This window comes from Coregonus lavaretus (genome assembly GCF_964263955.1).
Source record: "Coregonus lavaretus genome assembly, chromosome: 9".
NCBI lineage: Eukaryota > Metazoa > Chordata > Actinopteri > Salmoniformes > Salmonidae > Coregonus > Coregonus lavaretus.
The window spans coordinates 56,215,267-56,233,619 of record NC_139996.1 but is presented as its reverse complement, the minus strand read 5'-3'; positions in this window follow the sequence as shown (position 1 = coordinate 56,233,619).

Genomic DNA, 18,353 nt, shown 5'->3' with positions numbered 1-18,353 from the left:
AGAGGAGATGGAGGCAACTGATACGAAAACATATGCTTAAAGTACTTTGCTTCCTCCTTCAAAATATAATTTGGTGAATCATGGGTGACTCCGTCATTTGCAACCAGTTTCAGTAAATTGATTTTGGTAGCATTTCTATGTTGAAGATAAAAAAATAATTTGGTGAATTTTTCCCCATATTCCATCCAGTTTGCTTTATTTTTATAATATATTACACTTGATCAAATAAATATAAATTTCTCCATTTCTTTTTGTTTTTCCTCTAATTTATTCTAAGCCTCTATGTTACAGTTTTTATTGCTATCTATCTGTTCTGATAGACCTTCTATTTCCTTTGTTTGTATGGACCATTTTGACCTAAATTGATTTTGTTTCGAGATGAGTACTGAATTGCATGGCCTCTAAATGCACATTTATAAGTGTCCCATACAATAAGGGGATTTGCTATACCTATTTTATGTTGGAAAAAAAATCAGTTATAAATTCCTCTGTCCTAGTTAAAAACAAGTTATCATCCAATAGGCTTTGATTACATTTCAAATATCCTCGCCCACGTGGAAATTCAGTAAGAGTAATGTATATGCCAATTATATGATGGTCCGACTGCATTCTGTCCCCTATCAACACTTTTTAAAACTTTTGGTGCCAATGAGAATGACAAAAGAAAGAAGTCAAGACGACTAACTTGATTGAGTCTCCGCCATGTATATCTTACTAGGTCAGAATATTTAAGCCTCCATATACAGTGAGGAAAAAAGTATTTAGTCAGCCACCAATTGTGCAAGTTCTCCCACTTAAAAAGATGAGAGAGGCCTGTCATTTTCATCATAGGTACACGTCAACTATGACAGACAAATTGAGAAAACAAAATCCAGAAAATCACATTGTAGGATTTTTAATGAATTTATTTGCAAATTATGGTGGAAAATAAGTATTTGGTCACCTACAAACAAGCAAGATTTCTGTCTCTCACAGACCTGTAACTTCTTCTTTAAGAGGCTCCTCTGTCCTCCACTCGTTACCTGTATTAATGGCACCTGTTTGAACTTGTTATCAGTATAAAAGACACCTGTCCACAACCTCAAACAGTCACACTCCAAACTCCACTATGGCCAAGACCAAAAGCTGTCAAAGGACACCAGAAACAAAATTGTAGACCTGCACCAGGCTGGGAAGACTGAATCTGCAATAGGTAAGCAGGTTGGTTTGAAGAAATCAACCGTGGGAGCAATTATTAGGAAATGGAAGACATACAAGACCACTGATAATCTCCCTCGATCTGGGGCTCCATGCAAGATCTCACCCCGTGGGGTCAAAATGATCACAAGAACGGTGAGCAAAAATCCCAGAACCACACGGGGGGACCTAGTGAATGACCTGCAGAGAGCTGGGACCAAAGTAACAAAGCCTACCATCAGTAACACACTACGCCGCCAGGGACTCAAATCCTGCAGTGCCAGATGTGTCCCACTGCTTAAGCCAGTACATGTCCAGGCCCGTCTGAAGTTTGCTAGAGTGCATTTGGATTATCCAGAAGAGGATTGGGAGAATGTCATATGGTCAGATGAAACCAAAATAGAACTTTTTGGTAAAAACTCAACTCGTCGTGTTTGGAGGACAAAGAATGCTGAGTTGCATCCAAAGAACACCATACCTACTGTGAAGCATGGGGGTGGAAACATCATGCTTTGGGGCTGTTTTTCTGCAAAGGGACCAGGACGACTGATCCGTGTAAAGGAAAGAATGAATGGGGCCATGTATCGTGAGATTTTGAGTGAAAACCTCCTTCCATCAGCAAGGGCATTGAAGATGAAACGTGGCTGGGTCTTTCAGCATGACAATGATCCCAAACAAACCGCCCGGGCAACGAAGGAGTGGCTTCGTATGAAGCATTTCAAGGTCCTGGAGTGGCCTAGCCAGTCTCCAGATCTCAACCCCATAGAAAATCTTTGGAGGGAGTTGAAAGTCTGTGTTGCCCAGCGACAGCCCCACAACATCACTGCTCTAGAGGAGATCTGCATGGAGGAATGGGCCAAAATACCAGCAACAGTGTGTGAAAACCTTGTGAAGACTTACAGAAAACGTTTGACCTGTGTCATTGCCAACAAAGGGTATATAACAAAGTATTGAGAAGCTTTTGTTATTGACCAAATACTTATTTTCCACCATCATTTGCAAATAAATTCATTAAAAATCCTACAATGAGATTTTCTGGATTTTTTTTCTCATTTTGTCTGTCATAGTTGACGTGTACCTATGATGAAAATTACAGGCCACTCTCATCTTTTTAAGTGGGAGAACTTGCACAATTGGTGGCTGACTAAATACTTTTTTTCCCCACTGTATCTACTAGTTATAATGTATCCATGACATTCATGATTTCCTTACAAGCATGTGGGTGATTGTTTGTGGTGTGATTTCCTTTACGGTACAATTAGCTATTTAAAACAGTATTATAATCTCCCACCATAATAATAGAGTCTTGTACAGTGGGGAAAAAAAGTATTTAGTCAGCCACCAATTGTGCAAGTTCTCCCACTTAAAAATATGAGAGAGGCCTGTAATTTTCATCATAGGTACACTTCAAGTATGACAGACAAACGGAGAAAAAAAAATCCAGAAAATCACATTGTAGGATTTTTAATGAATTTATTTGCAAATTATGGTGGAAAATAAGTATTTGGTCAATATCAAAAGTTTCTCAATACTTTCTTATATACCCTTTGTTGGCAATGACACAGGTCAAACGTTTTCTGTAAGTCTTCACAAGGTTTTCACACACTTTTGCTGGTATTTTGGCCCATTCCTCCATGCAGATCTCCTCTAGAGCAGTGATGTTTTGGGGCTGTCGCTGGGCAACACGGACTTTCAACTCCCTCCAAAGATTTTCTATGGGGTTGAGATCTGGAGACTGCAGGACCTTGAAATGCTTCTTACGAACCCACTCCTTCGTTGCCCGGGCGGTGTGTTTGGGATCATTGTCATGCTGAAAGACCCAGCCACGTTTCATCTTCAATGCCCTTGCTGATGGAAGGAGGTTTTCACTCAAAATCTCACGATACATGGCCCCATTCATTTTTCCTTTACACGGATCAGTCGTCCTGGTCCCTTTGCAGAAAAACAGCCCCAAAGGATGATGTTTTCACTCCCATGCTTCACAGTAGGTATGGTGTTCTTTGGATGCAACTCAGCATTCTTTGTCCTCCAACACGACAAGTTGAGTTTTTGCCAAAAAGTTATATTTTGGTTTCATCTGAACATATGACTTTCTCCCAATCCTCTTCTGGATGCACTCTAGCAAACTTCAGACGGGCCTGGACATGTACTGGCTTAAGCAGGGGGACACGTCTAGCACTGCAGGATTTGAGTCCCTGGTGGCGTAGTGTGTTACTGATGGTAGGCTTTGTTACTTTGGTCCCAGCTCTCTGCAGGTCATTCACTAGGTCCCCCCGTGTGGTTCTGGGATTTTTGCTCACCGTTCTTGTGATCATTTTGACCCCACGGGGTGAGATCTTGCATGGAGCCCCAGATCGAGGGAGATTATCAGTGGTCTTGTATGTCTTCCATTTCCTAATAATTGCTCCCACAGTTGATTTCTTCAAACCAAGCTGCTTACCTATTGCAGATTCAGTCTTCCCAGCCTGGTGCAGGTCTACAATTTTGTTTCTGGTGTCCTTTGACAGCTCTTTGGTCTTGGCCATAGTGGAGTTTGGAGTGTGACTGTTTGAGGTTGTGGACAGGTGTCTATTATACTGATAACAAGTTCAAACAGGTGCCATTAATACAGGTAACGAGTGGAGGACAGAGGAGCCTCTTAAAGAAGAAGTTACTGGTCTGTGAGAGCCAGAAATCTTGCTTGTTTGTAGGTGACCAAATACTTATTTTCCACCATAATTTGCAAATAAATTCATTAAAAATCCTACAATGTGATTTTCTGGATTTTCTTTTCTCAATTTGTCTGTCATAGTTGACGTGTACCTATGATGAAAATGACAGGCCTCTCTCATCTTTTTAAGTGGGAGAACGTGCACAATTGGTGGCTGACTAAATACTTTTTTTCCCCACTGTATTGCTTGCAGGGTTGATCATTTATTATATATATTGTCAAAGAAGGATGGATCATCATTATTTGGTCCATAAAGGTTAATGAGCCATATCTGTTTATGGTCCAATAACATATTTAAAATCATCCATCTACCTTGCGGATCTGTTTGGACAATTTGCACATTCGTATAGAAATTACTGTTAATTAATATCATCACCCCTTTTGAGTTTCTTTGCCAATGGGAGAAATATCCCCCCCCCCCCCCACATGACTTCATCTAGAATTGTTGAATGAGTTTCCTGTAAACAATATATATTATAGTCCTTCTCTTTGAGCCATGTAAATATTGTTCTCCTTTGTTATTATCTGCTAAGCCATTACAATTATAACTGCCTATATTTATTTCACCTTCCTTACCATAATGAGATACAAGTTTCAAATCTATTGATCATAATATATGTTTGTAAATTTACCAATAAAAAATACCATTGTGATTGAATGTCCATATAGCTGTACCATGATATTTGGCATTGCTACTAAGTAACCCTCCAATTGTTCTCCACTATTCCCCCCGCTAAAGCCCCTCACCATCCTAGTGATTGGCATACCATCCCCGTCCCCCCGGATCCTTAGGCTCCCCGAGGCGCCAGGACCCATCCTTCGAAAACAGCACACAATGCCACCCACAAAACAGAAGCAGGTCAACCGCCAAAAGCATTTCCAATGCTCTCACCTCAATATAAATATAGCTATTAAAAATATATGTCTATTCAAATATCTTGCATATCTTAATTTCCATCATTATCAATGAATATGCTTAATAATGTCGGCAGTTCATGCGAAGGATTGTTAGCTAGGTAATGTTACCAAATAAAGAGTATCTGAATTTGGTAGCCATCTATTCCACCCTTGTCTGGAAAATACTCTGTTACTAAAAATATAATTGTGTATTGTTCTGTATTTTGTTGTAGGTGGTACAGAATCTGATTCCACCAACATGCGCTTCCAACCCCTAGCTGTGCACAAGGTGAAAGTAAGTTGGCAAAAATATTTACAAGCTGGCAGCTAAGATAACATGAATTGGGTAGTGTTTGTATGTGAATATGGTTTGTGTTATGGGATTACAAGTGGTTAGAAGTAGCCTGAGGACCACAGATTACCTTCCAGACCATGTAATCAATTTAGTCTACCCCTCTTCCATTACCGTGTATTCATAGACGCCAAGGAAAACCAGGCTTCCCCAGAAAATGTACAAAAATACATAAAAATAAACGTAAAACAATTTCTTTCATATCTCTGTGTTTCATAATCTTCCTTCAATTCGCAAGAGGCTGAATGTATCTCACAGGAGAAAGCATCCAAGCGAGTGAAACAGTACCCCTCTGTCTCTCTACATGTAGGCCATCTATCTGATACTGTCTGGTTCAAACGAGTATGACATTGTTGCCACCCGTAGCATTGAATGCAAGGGAAGCCAGTGAGCATTTGGTCTCCCTTGACAAAAAATATATACAAATGTTAGCCAATAAGCGTTGAGCTAAACTGAGCGAGCTCAACTGTGAATGGTCCTGGCGAGAGAAAAAAAAGTGTCAAGGGAAGCCAGCTTGGATTTGGCATCTCTCCTATCAAATCGCTTTGAGAGCATACAGTGAGGGAAAAAAGTATTTTAACCCCTGCTGATTTTGTATGTTTGCCCACTGACAAATAAATTATCAGTCTATAATTTGAATGGTAGATTTATTTGAACAGTGAGAGACAGAATAACAACAAAAAAATCCAGAAAAACGCATGTAAAAAATGTTATAAATTGATTTGCATTTTACTGAGGGAAATAAGTATTTGACCCCCTCTCAATCAGAAAGATTTCTGGCTCCCAGGTGTCTTTTATACAGGTAACGAGCTGAGATTAGGAGCACATTCTTAAAGGGGGTGCTCCTAATCTCAGTTTGTTACCTGTATAAAAGACACCTGTCCACAGAAGCAATCAATCAATCAGATTCCAAACTCTCCACCATGGCCAAGACCAAAGAGCTCTCCAAGGATGTCAGGGACAAGATTGTAGACCTACACAGGGCTGGAAAGGGCTACAAGACCACCGCCAAGCAGCTTGGTGAGAAGGTGACAACAGTTGGTGCGATTATTCGCAAATGGAAGAAACACAAAAGAACTGTCAATCTCCCTCGGCCTGGGGCTCCATGCAAGATCTCACCTCGTGGAGTTGCAATGATCATGAGAACGGTGAACTACAGCCCAGAACTACACGCAAGGATCTTGTCAATGATCTCAAAGCAGCTGGGACCATAGTCACCAAGAAAACAATTGGTAACACACTACGCCGTGAAGGACTGAAATCTTGCAGCGCCTGCAAGGTCCCCCTGCTCAAGAAAGCACATATACAGGGCCATCTGAAGTTTGCCAATGAACATCTGAATGATTCAGAGGAGAACTGGGTGAAAGTGTTGTGGTCAGATGAGACCAAAATGGAGCTCTTTGGCATCAACTCAACTCGCCGTGTTTGGAGGAGGAGGAATTCTGCCGATGACCTCAAGAACACCATCCCCACCGTCAAACATAAAGGTGGAAACATTAAGCTTTGGGGGTGTTTTTCTGCTAAGGGGACAGGACAACTTCACCGCATCAAAGGGACGATGGACGGGGCCATGTACCATCAAATCTTGGGTGAGAACCTCCTTCCCTCAGCCAGGGCATTGAAAATGGGTCGTGGATGGGTATTCCAGCATGACAATGACCCAAAACACACAGCCAAGGCAACAAAGGAGTGGCTCAAGAAGAAGCACATTAAGGTCCTGGAGTGGCCTAGCCAGTCTCCGGACCTTAATCGCATAGAAAATCTGTGGAGGGAGCTGAAGGTTCGAGTTGCCAAACGTCAGCCTTGAAACCTTAATGACTTGGAGAAGATCTGCAAAGAGGAGTGGAACAAAATCCCTCCTGAGATGTGTGAAAACATGGTGGCCAACTAAAAGAAACGTCTGACCTCTGTGATTGCCAACAAGGGTTTTGCCACCAAGTCCTAAGTCATGTTTTGCAGAGGGGTCAAATACTTATTTCCCTCATTAAAATGCAAATCAATTTATAACATTTTTGACATGCATTATTCTGGATTTTTTTGTTGTTACTCTGTCGCTCACTGTTCAAATAAACCTACCATTAAAATTATAGACTGATCAAGTCTTTGTCAGTGGGCAAACGTACAAAATCAGCAGGGGATCAAATACTTTTTTCCCTCACTGTACGTCATTAACAGAAACAACTTGAAATGTTGCAATTCGTTGTGTTGTTGTCCTGCGGTGGCTAGCTAGCTATCTAGATAAAATTGGCCCTTTCCTAAAGTAGCCTTGGATGGAGATAGGGATATGGACTTGTGGTTTTACTTAATTCTCTGTACTGGCCAATGATTATAACTGCGATTCTAATCCAACCATTAATTCATACATTGTTGTGCCCCTGGCCTAAGAGGATGGAAGTTCAATATTTACAGTAGCTAGATGTAGAAGGCTAATGTTAACTAGCTATCGTTGCCCTTGAATGGAAGTTAGGCTAGCGAGCAAGCATTTTAGCCAGGTAGCCTAGAACAACAAAAAATAAAAGCCTGTACTCTATGACAGAGTGGTAGACCGTTTCGTCAACATGAAAGAGAGGAGGATGGCAGTGGCGTTTATCTACAGGTAGGGTGAGTCAACATGTTTTTCTACTTGCACGAACACGTGTGCACGCACACACACGCAAAATCAGAACCATTGACAGCCACATCATATTTAGCTTATGTTGATTGGACTAAATAGTTTTTGGTATCTTTTAGTTGTCACTGTATTAGACTAAGCAGAGGTGATTTGATGATGTTGAAATGTAGAAGTTGAATTGGTGCTGGAATAGTGGAGGAAGCTCCTGTTTTCTTTGTGGCTTGCGGTCACTCTCTGTGGTTCTAAATCAATAGTTGTTTAGTGGTCCGAAAATGTCGGAAACATTAACTTGCTTAACCATGCTGTAGGTCATGTAACTGTCTGTTTCATGCAATATGCATCATGGACTTCACCGGACAAAGGTTGCTATCCGGATTTGTGATAAAACAAAGGTGTGGTTGAATTTATTCTGCCACTGTCTTCTTATTGTCTCGGCCTTTAGGTCTATATATCACGGTCGCGAGGCATATGAATTAACAGCAAACAATGCAATTATATCAACACATACAGTGTAGGTTGTAATATGGGCGGGGGGCTTCCCCAGTCATTTTATCCATGCACCGCTACTGCCCTCTTCTCTTTTTACCTTTTCTTTTTGTAAAACTCAGGTTATCTGGAGTCATTCCACAGTGCCCTGCTGAAAAAGAACCCAAAGCGGTGGCACTTTGTGTACACAAGCATGAGGGAGCAGACACACCTTATTGTTATGGAGCACAACAATGGGCTGGGCAAGGTTTTCAGACAGTACTTTGAGATGAGGAAGAGGGTTTTGGCTGTGCTTAGACAGTAAATGTATTGTTGTGTATGAGAGCGATTGACGTGCCATTTCTCCTCAATCTCCCATACCCAACAATCATGACGCAAGATAGGATTCCAAATAGATGTAAATAACAAGTATTACATATCCAGCAAGCAAGCTAGCTAAGTTTACTACTAAACAGTGAGAAGAAACAATAATACAACAATTTAGTGTTGTAAATCTCTAAAACTGATGTCACGATCGTCGGGAACAGAGGACCAAGGCGCAGCGTTGAAGGCGAACGTACTTTTTTATTAGTGATTACATGAACAAAAACAACAAACGATAACGTGACGTCCTCGGTCTAACACAAACCATACTGGAACAAGATCCCACAAACACTGTGGGAAAACTGGCTGCTTAAGTATGGTTCCCAATCAGAGACAACAAGCAACAGCTGATACACGTTGCCTCTGATTGAGAACCACACTGGCCAACATAGAAACACATTACTAGAAACACAAATGAAAACTCACACCCTGGCTCAACATACTAGAGTCCCCCGAGCCAGGGCGTGACAGTACCCCAACCCAAAGGCGCGGACTCCGGCAGCGCCAACCAAACACCACAGGGGAGGGAGCGGGTGGGCACTCCGCCTTGGCGGCGGATCCGGCTCTGGGCATGATCCCCACTCCCTCTCTAACCCCCCACAGTACCCCTGGTCCGGTCTGGCCCTGCTGACCGGAGCTGGACTGAACACTGGTGGAGCGGATTGCTCTAGCTCCGGCGTGGAGCAGCTGACCGGTACCGGACCAGGCACCGGTGGAACAGGCACGGGCTGTGCCGGACTGACGACGCACACCACTGGCTTGGTGTGGGGAGCAGGAACAGGCCGAGCCGGGCTGGCGACATGCACCATAGGCTTGGTGCGGGGAGCAGGAGCGGGCCGGACCGGGCTGACGAAGCGCACCACTGACTTGGTGCGGAGAGCAGGAATGGACCGGGCCGGGCTGGCGACGTGCACCACTGACTTGGTGCGGGGAGCAGGAACAGGCCGGACCGGGCCTGGCGAAGCGCACCACTGACTTGGTGCGGGGAGCAGGAGCGGGCCGGACCGGGCTGACGAAGCGCACCACTGACTTGGTGCGGGGAGCAGGAGCGGGCCGGACTGGGCTGACGAAGCGTACCACTGACTTGGTGCGGGGAGCAGGAGCGGGCCGGACCGGGCTGACGAAGCGCACCACTGACTTGGTGCGGGAAGCAGGAGCGGGCCGGACCGGGCTGGCGACGCGCACCACAAGCTCGATGCGGGAGCAGGAACAGGCCGGACCGGGCTGGCGACGCACACCACAGGCTCGATGCGGGGAGCAGGAACAGGCCGGACCGGGCTGGCGACGCGCACCACAGGCTCGATGCGAGGAACAGGAACAGGCCGGACTGGGGACACACACCACTGGCCCTACGCGGGGATCAGGAACGGGCCGGACCGGACTGGTAACACACCCCAGTACCTCTCGCCGTGCCTCTACACTTTCCTTCCCCTTTGTGACCAGTGGCCCCCGTAACCTGGCGGCCTCCTCTGCCAACCCGCTGGACCGCTCTATCGCGGCCTCCTGCTGCCCCGTCGTCCACGGTGTGAGCCCCCCCCTAAAAATGTTCTGGGTGTCTCTCCTCCCCGTGGACCAGGCCTCCATATCTCTCGCCAGACTCTCACCCCACTGCTCCAAAGTCCAACCTCTCTGCTCTTCACTTGGCTTGGCCCAGTCGAGACTCTTACTCCACTGCTCCAAAGTCCAACCTCTCTGCTCTTCACTTGGCTTGGCCCAGTCGAGGTTGCAAAGGCGATCCGCTAGAGATTCCCCTGGCGATGGCTCCTGGACACGCTGCTTGGTCCAGTTTTGGTGGGATCTTCTGTCACGATCGTCGGATATAGAGGACCAAGGCGCAGCGTGGAAGGCGAACTTACTTTTTTATTAGTGATTACACAAACAAAAACAACAAACGATAACATGCCGTCCTCGGTCTAACACAAACCACACTGGAACAAGATCCCACAAACACTGTGGGAAAACTGGCTGCTTAAGTATGGTTCCCAATCAGAGACAACAAGCAACAGCTGCTACTCGTTGCCTCTGATTGAGAACCACACTGGCCAACATAGAAACACAATACTAGAAACACAAATGAAAACTCACACCCTGGCTCAACATACTAGAGTCCCCCGAGCCAGGGCGTGACAACTGAAGGCTGTAGGTAGATTCTGTCTGCGTACCTAGGCTCATTTGTATGGTCTGGTCACTGTGCAAAGGTAGAGGGTTATGCTATATTTCTTTCTGTTAGGATAGATATTGTTGTAAATGTAAACTATGTATGTATGCATGTTCAACTAGTCTACCCTAATGTTGATGTAATGCTGGTATGGTTCAACTGTTGTTCAACCTGTACAATAGAGTATAATTATTTTAGTTTTCTGTCTTACAGACAATACCGTGTAGTGCTGGGCTCCCTCCTGGAGTGGATTGAAGATACAGAAACAGAATTCCTTTGCCTGCGTGTGTCGTTGTTGCAGAACTGTATCCAGTGAACTGTGTCCCTCTCGAAGAATTAGAGATTATGCTGGATTTCAAGCAGATGACTCGTGAGGAGCTGAATGGCAGTTTTACACTCCCACAGCTTTACAAGTATTCCCTGAATTTACTGTATGTTTCTTTGGAATAGCAATTTCATCATGACCACCTCTCCCATCATCTGCTGATCACCAGCTTTCTTAGCCACAGATTGTTACACCAGATAATGTGATTTAATGATATATTTTTGGTATCCATTACTGGGAGTTACAGGACAGGTACTGTTTGGTGTATGTTTGTTTTTTTGACCAACCTTAGCGATGCCGTCTTTGTCCTCGATTCGGGGAAACAAGAGTCTTATAAAATGTCTGTGTCCAGTTGCAGGGGGTCATTTGGAATTTAGAAAATGCTCCGTTATTGAAATAAATCATTATTTTGCTCCATAAAGTAATCCAACAATATGTGCGCCGCCATGGGTCATAACCATAACCAATGTCAACCCTCATCAATTATGTTACATAGCTAGCTAGTAAAAGTATTTACATTTGCTGATGTTACACATGTTTGCTAACAAGTTACAAATGTGAGGCGTGGAGCATAACAAGTTAGCAGGCGCCAGGCTAACTAGCTCGCCATCTCCAGTCATATGCTAATGTTTGCTGGTACACTTAGCTTTAGGTGGCTGGTTGTAACGTTGTAGCTAGCTGTTTAGTAGCTAGCCATATCTATGACTAAAGAAAGAAGAGGTTTTACAATTGAGATACAAAAGATCTCTGATTGTAAAACCTCTTCTATTTTTAGTCATAGATATGGCTATTGGTAGTTCAAATCAATCAAATGTTATTTGCCACATGCGCCGAATACAACAGGTGTAGACATTATAGTGAAATGCTTACTTACAAGCCCTTAGCCAACAATGCAGTTAAGTAAAAAATAGATATGTAAAAATGAAAAAAAAAAAAAATAATAATTAAAGAGCAGCAGTAAAATAAAATAACAGTTGGGAGGCTATATAAAGGGGATACCGGTACAGAGTCAATGTGCGGCGCCACCGGTTAGTCGAGGTAATTGAGGTAATATATACACGTGGGTAGAGTTAAAGTGACTATGCATAAATAATAAACAGGGTAGCAGCAACGTAAAAGAGGGGGTTGGGGTGGGGGGGCAATGCAAATAGTCCGGGTAGCCATTATTAGCTGTTCAGGAGTTTTATGGCTTGGGGGTAGAAGCTGTTAAGAAGCCTTTTGGACCTAGACTTGGCGTGTGGTAGCAGAGAGAACAGTCTATGACTAGGGTGGCTGGAGTCTTTGATGATTTTTAGGGCCTTCCTTTGACACCGCCTGGTATAGAGGTCCTGGATGGCAGGAAGCTTGGCCCCAGTGATGTACTGGGCCGTACGCACTACCCTCTGTAGTGCCTTGCGGTCGGAGGCCAGTCAGGATGCTCTCGATGGTGCAGCTGTATAACTTTTTGAGGATCTGAGGACCCATGCTAAATCTTTTCAGTCTCCTGAGGGGGAATAGGCTTTGTCGTGCCTTCTTCACGACTGTCTTGGTGTGTTTGGAACATGAGAGATTGTTGGTTATGTGGACACCAAGGAACCTGAAGCTCTCAACATGTTCCACTACAGCCCCGTCGATGAAAATGGGGGCGTGCTCAGTCCTCTTTTCTTTCCTGTAGTCCACAATCATCTCCTTTGTCTTGATCACGTTGAGGAAGAGGTTGTTATCCTGGCACCACACGGCCAGGTCTCTGACCTCCTCCCTATAGGCTGTCTCATCGTTGTCGGTGATCAGGCCTACCACTGTTGTGTCGTCGGCAAACTTAATGATGGTGTTGGAGTCGTGCCTGGCCATGCAGTCATGGGTGACAGGGAGTACAGGAGGGGACTGAGCATGCACCCCCGTGTTGAGGATCAACGTGGCAGATGTGTTGTTACCTACCCTTGCCACTTGGGGGCGGCCCGTCAGGAAGTCCAGGATCCAGTTGCAGAGGGAGGTGTTTAGTCCCAGGGTCCTTAGCTTTGTGATGAGCTTTGAGTGCACTATGGTGTTGAACGCTGAGCTGTAGTCAATGAATAGCATTCTTACGTAGTTGTTCCTCTTTTCCAGGTGGGAAAGGGCAGTGTGGAGTGCAATAGAGATTGCATCATCTGTGGATCTGTTGGGGCGGTATGCAAATTACATGTACATTACATTTACGTCATATAGCAGACGCTCTTATCCAGAGCGACTTACAAATTGGTGCATTCACCCTATAGCCAGTGGGATAACCACTTTACACTTTTTTTATTTTATTTTTTATTAGGATTACTTTATCCTATCCCAGGTATTCCTTAAAGAGGTGGGGTTTCAAATGTCTCCGGAAGGTGGTGAGTGACTCCGCTGTCCTGGCGTCGCGAGGGAGCTTGTTCCACCATTGGGGTGCCAGAGCAGCGAACAAATTGGAGTGGGTCTAGGGTTTCTGGGTTAATGGTGTTGATGTGAGCCATGACCAGCCTTTCAAAGCACTTCATGGCTACAGACGTGAGTGCTACGGGTCGGTAATCATTTAGGCAGGTTATCTTAGTGTTCTTGGGCACAGGGACTATGGTGGTCTGCTTGAAACATGTTGGTATTACAGACTCAGTCAGGGACATGTTGAAAATGTCAGTGAAGACACTTGCCAGTTGGTCAGCGCATGCTCAGAGTACACGTCCTGGTAATCCGTCTGGCCCTGCAGACTTGTGAATGTTGACCTGCTTAAAAGTCTTACTCACATCGGCTATGGAGAGTGTGATCACATAGTCATCCGGAACAGCTGATGCTCTCATGCATGCTTCATGTGTTGCTTGCCTCGAAGCGAGCATAGAAGTGATTTAGCTCGTCTGGTAGGCTTGTGTCACTGGGCAGCTCACGGTTGTGCTTTCCTTTGTAGTCTGTAATATTCTTCAAGCCCTGCCACATCCGACGAGCGTCGGAGCCGGTGTAGTATGATTCAATCTTAGTCCTGTATTGACTCTTTACCTGTTTGATGGTTCATCGGAGGGCATAGCGGGATTTCTTATAAGCGTCCGGGTTAGAGTCCCGCTCCTTGAAAGCGGCAGCTCTACCCTTTAGCTCAGTGCGGATGTTTCCTGTAATCCATGGCTTCTGGTTGGGGTATGTACGTACGGTCAATGTGGGGACGACGTCATCGATGCACTTATTGATGAAGCCAGTGACTGATGTGCTGTACTCCTCAATGCTATCGGAAGAATCCCGGAACATATTCCAGTCTGTGCTAGCAAAACAGTCCTGTAGCTTAGCATCTGCGTCATCTGACCACTTCCTTATTAACCGAGTCACTGGTGCTTCCTGCTTTAGTTCTTGCTTATAAGCAGGAATCAGGAGGATAGAGTTATGTTTAGATTTGCCAAATGGAGGGCGATGGAGAGCTTTGTACGCGTCTCTGTGTGTGGAGTAAAGGTGGTCTAGAGTTTTTTTTCCTCTGGTTGCACATTTAACATGCTGGTAGTGATGAGGTAGAACGGATTTAAGTTTCCCTGCATTAAAGTTCCCGGCCACTAGGAGCGCTTCCTCTGGATGAGCGTTTTCCTGTTTAGTTATGGCCTTATATAGCTCATTGAGTGCAATCTTAGTGCCAGCATCGGTTTGTGGTGGTAAATAGACAGCTATGAAAAATATAGATGAAAACTCTCTTGGTAAATAGTGTGGTCTACAGCTTATCATGTGATACTCTACCTCAGGTGAGCAAAACCTTGAGACTTCCTTAGTATTAGATTTTATGCACCAGCTGTTGTTTACAAATATACACAGACCGCCACCCCTTGTCGTACCGGAGTCAGCCATTCTATCCTGCCGATGTAGCGTATATCCCGCCAGCTGTATATTGTCCATGTTGTCGTTCAGCCATGACTCGGTGACACATAAGATATTACAGTTTTTAATGTCCCGTTGGTAGGATAACCTTAATCTTAGGTCGTCCAATTTATTTTCAAATGATTGAACATTGGCTAATAGGATTGATGGAAGAGGCAGTTTACTCGCTCGCTGTCGGATCCTTACAAGGCACCCCGACCTTCGTCCACGATATCTCTGTCTCTTTCTCATGTGAATGACAGGGATTTGGGCCTTGTCGGGTGTCTGTAGGATATCCTTCGTGTCCGACTCGTTGAAGAAAAAAATCTTTGTCCAATACGAGGTGAGTAATCGCTGTCCTGATATCCAGAAGCTCTTTTTGGTCCTAAGAGATGGTGGCAGAAACATTATGTACAGAATAAATGACAAATAATGCGAAAAACACACATAATCAAATTATTTGTTAGAGGGCTGTAAAACGGCAGCCATCTTCTCCGGCGCCATTCATGTTCATGTTTAGCTAGCTAAATTAGCAAACATAATTTTCTTTGGATTATAAATGACTTACTTAGCTAGGCACCGTATTTGTCATCTGCCCTCTTGGTGCTGGCATCGACTGTAGCTGAGCTTCTAACGTTAGCTATATCCAACTAAAATCCTCTTTGCTATATTCCAGTTGAAACATGTAAGGTTGAATGTCACCATATACAGTGGGGAGAACAAGTATTTGATACACTGCCAATTTTGCAGGTTTTCCTACTTACAAAGCATGTAGAGGTCTGTAATTTTTTTTATCATAGGTACACTTCAACTGTTAGAGACGGAATCTAAAACAAAAATCCAGAAAATCACATTGTATGATTTTTAAGTAATTAATTTGCATTTTATTGCATGACATAAGTATTTGATCACCTACCAACCAGTAAGAATTCTGGCTCTCACAGACCTGTTAGTTTTTCTTTAAGAAGCCCTCCTGTTCTCCACTCATTACCTGTATTAACTGCACCTGTTTGAACTCATTACCTGTATAAAATACACCTGTCCACACACTCAATCAAACAGACTCCAACCTCTCCACAATGGCCAAGACCAGAGAGCTGTGTAAGGACATCAGGGATAAAATTGTAGACCTGCACAAGGCTGGGATGGGCTACAGGACAATAGGCAAGCAGCTTGGTGAGAAGACAACAACTGTTGGTGCAATTATTAGAAAATGGAAGAAGTTCAAGATGACGGTCAATCACCCTCGGTCTGGGGCTCCATGCAAGATCTCACCTCGTGGGGCATCAATGATCATGAGGAAGGTGAGGGATCAGCCCAGAACTACACGGCAGGACCTGGTCAATGACCTGAAGAGAGCTTGGCCCACAGTCTCAAAGAAAACCATTAGTAACACACGACGCCGTCATGGATTAAAATCCTGCAGAGCACGCAAGGTCCACCTGCTCAAGCCAGCGCATGTCCAGGCCCATCTGAAGTTTGCCAATGACCATCTGGATGATCCAGAGGAGGAATGGGAGAAGGTCATGTGGTCTGATGAGACAAAAATATAGCTTTTTGGTCTAAACTCCACTCGCCGTGTTTGGAGGAAGAAGAAGGATGAGTACAACCCCAAGAACACCATCCTAACTGTGAAGCATGGAGGTGAAACATAATTACAGACCTCTACATGCTTTGTAAGTAGGAAAACCTGCAAAATCGGCAGTGTATCAAATACTTGTTCTCCCCACTGTAGCTAATAGATGCTCCATTGTTGAATTCGTGTTGATGAGAGGAATCACTTGAAGCCATTGCATCTGGTCAGTTCTTTCCGTTTTGCCCAAAAGATTGTTGTTAGTGTCCGCCTCCTTTCCAAAAAAGCCTGCCTTTGGGGAAGGACGGTGGCCAGAGCACGAAGCACCGCCCAACAAAAGCTGTAGTTTTTCAGAGACTGGAAAAAATGTGTTTGCTTGTCCTGCTGAAGGACCCTACCGTGTGGAATAGCTGGTTGGAGTTTGTGGTGAGTATACGGGTAGCTAGACCATAGATTGCTGGATATGTATCTGGTTATGTATATTTTGATTATCATTATCATCGCTAGCATAGCTAATGTTAGCTAGCTGGCTAACGTTAGCCTACCTCAATACAACTCTTATTTGGCTTAGAAATACGATAACGTTTCAAAAGAAGGGAAATAATTAGTAGGAAAACCTTTTGTCATGATTTTGATGTAGCAAGATTGACTTTAGATGCAGTATAACTTTAGCCAGCTAATTACCATATTTTAGCTCATTAACATTAGCCTTGCTAACTTTACTAGTAACAGCAATGGCAACATTGCCATCTCTCTAAACTAACTTTGACAACATCATAATATGGCAAAGTTGTTTTCTAATAATTATTTGCCCACTTTAGCAATGTCATCGTATTTCCATGCCACTATAAGTTAGTGTACTTTAAACTAAACAGTCACAGTAGCCTCCGAAGTGCAACCCATGTCTAGGACACAAATGAATGTTGGATGCTATGTTGGTACTAGCTAACTCATGTCTGACTATAACAGCGTATGACTAAACATGTCACAGTTGGTAACATAGTGTAACGGCATCACCGGCCTGAATCCAATAAGGAGCCAGTCAGTAAATCTGTAAAGCATATAATTAGTTTACAAACGAGATTACATTATTTCTCGAGCTATGTTTATAATTAAGTGATGATGACAATCGTTGGCTCGGTTTATCTGTTAGACAAAGTGCACAGTTGGGTGCCAAACTAATCCCCTGGTCATGAATGGAAGCCGGGACTACCAGAAGGAGCAAAGATGGGTATCATTACATGTCCAGCAATGTGATTGGGATGGTTTAGTGACCGCCCAAAGTAATTTCATTCACTGTTCACTTGCTATTTTCATAGATTGTCTAGCAAGACCTCAGAATAAAAGGACCCTTGTGACACCTACTCTGTTGTTGCCAGAGTCTTTTTAAAAAAAAATTGATTTCACCTTTATTTAACCAGGTAAGCCAGTTGAGAACAGGTTCTCATTTACAACTGCGACCTGGCCAAGATAAAGCAAAGTAGTGCAATAAAAACAACAGAGTTACATATGGGGTAAAAAAAAACATAAAGTCAGAAATACAACAGAAAATATATATACAGTGTGTGCAAATGTAGCAAGTTATGGAGGTAAGGCAATAAATAGGCTATAGTGCAGAATAATTACAATAGTATTAACACTGGAATGCTAGATGTGCAAGAGATTATGTTTAAATAGAGATACTGGGGTGCAAAAGAGCAAAATAAATAACAATATAGGGATGAGGTAGTTGGGTGGGCTAATTTCGGATGGGCTGTGTACAGGTGCAGTGATCGGTAAGGTGCTCTGACAACTGATGCTTAAAGTTATTGAGGGAGATAAGAGTCTCCAGCTTCAGAGATTTTTGCAATTCGTTCCAGTCATTGGCAGCAGAGAACTGGAAGGAATGG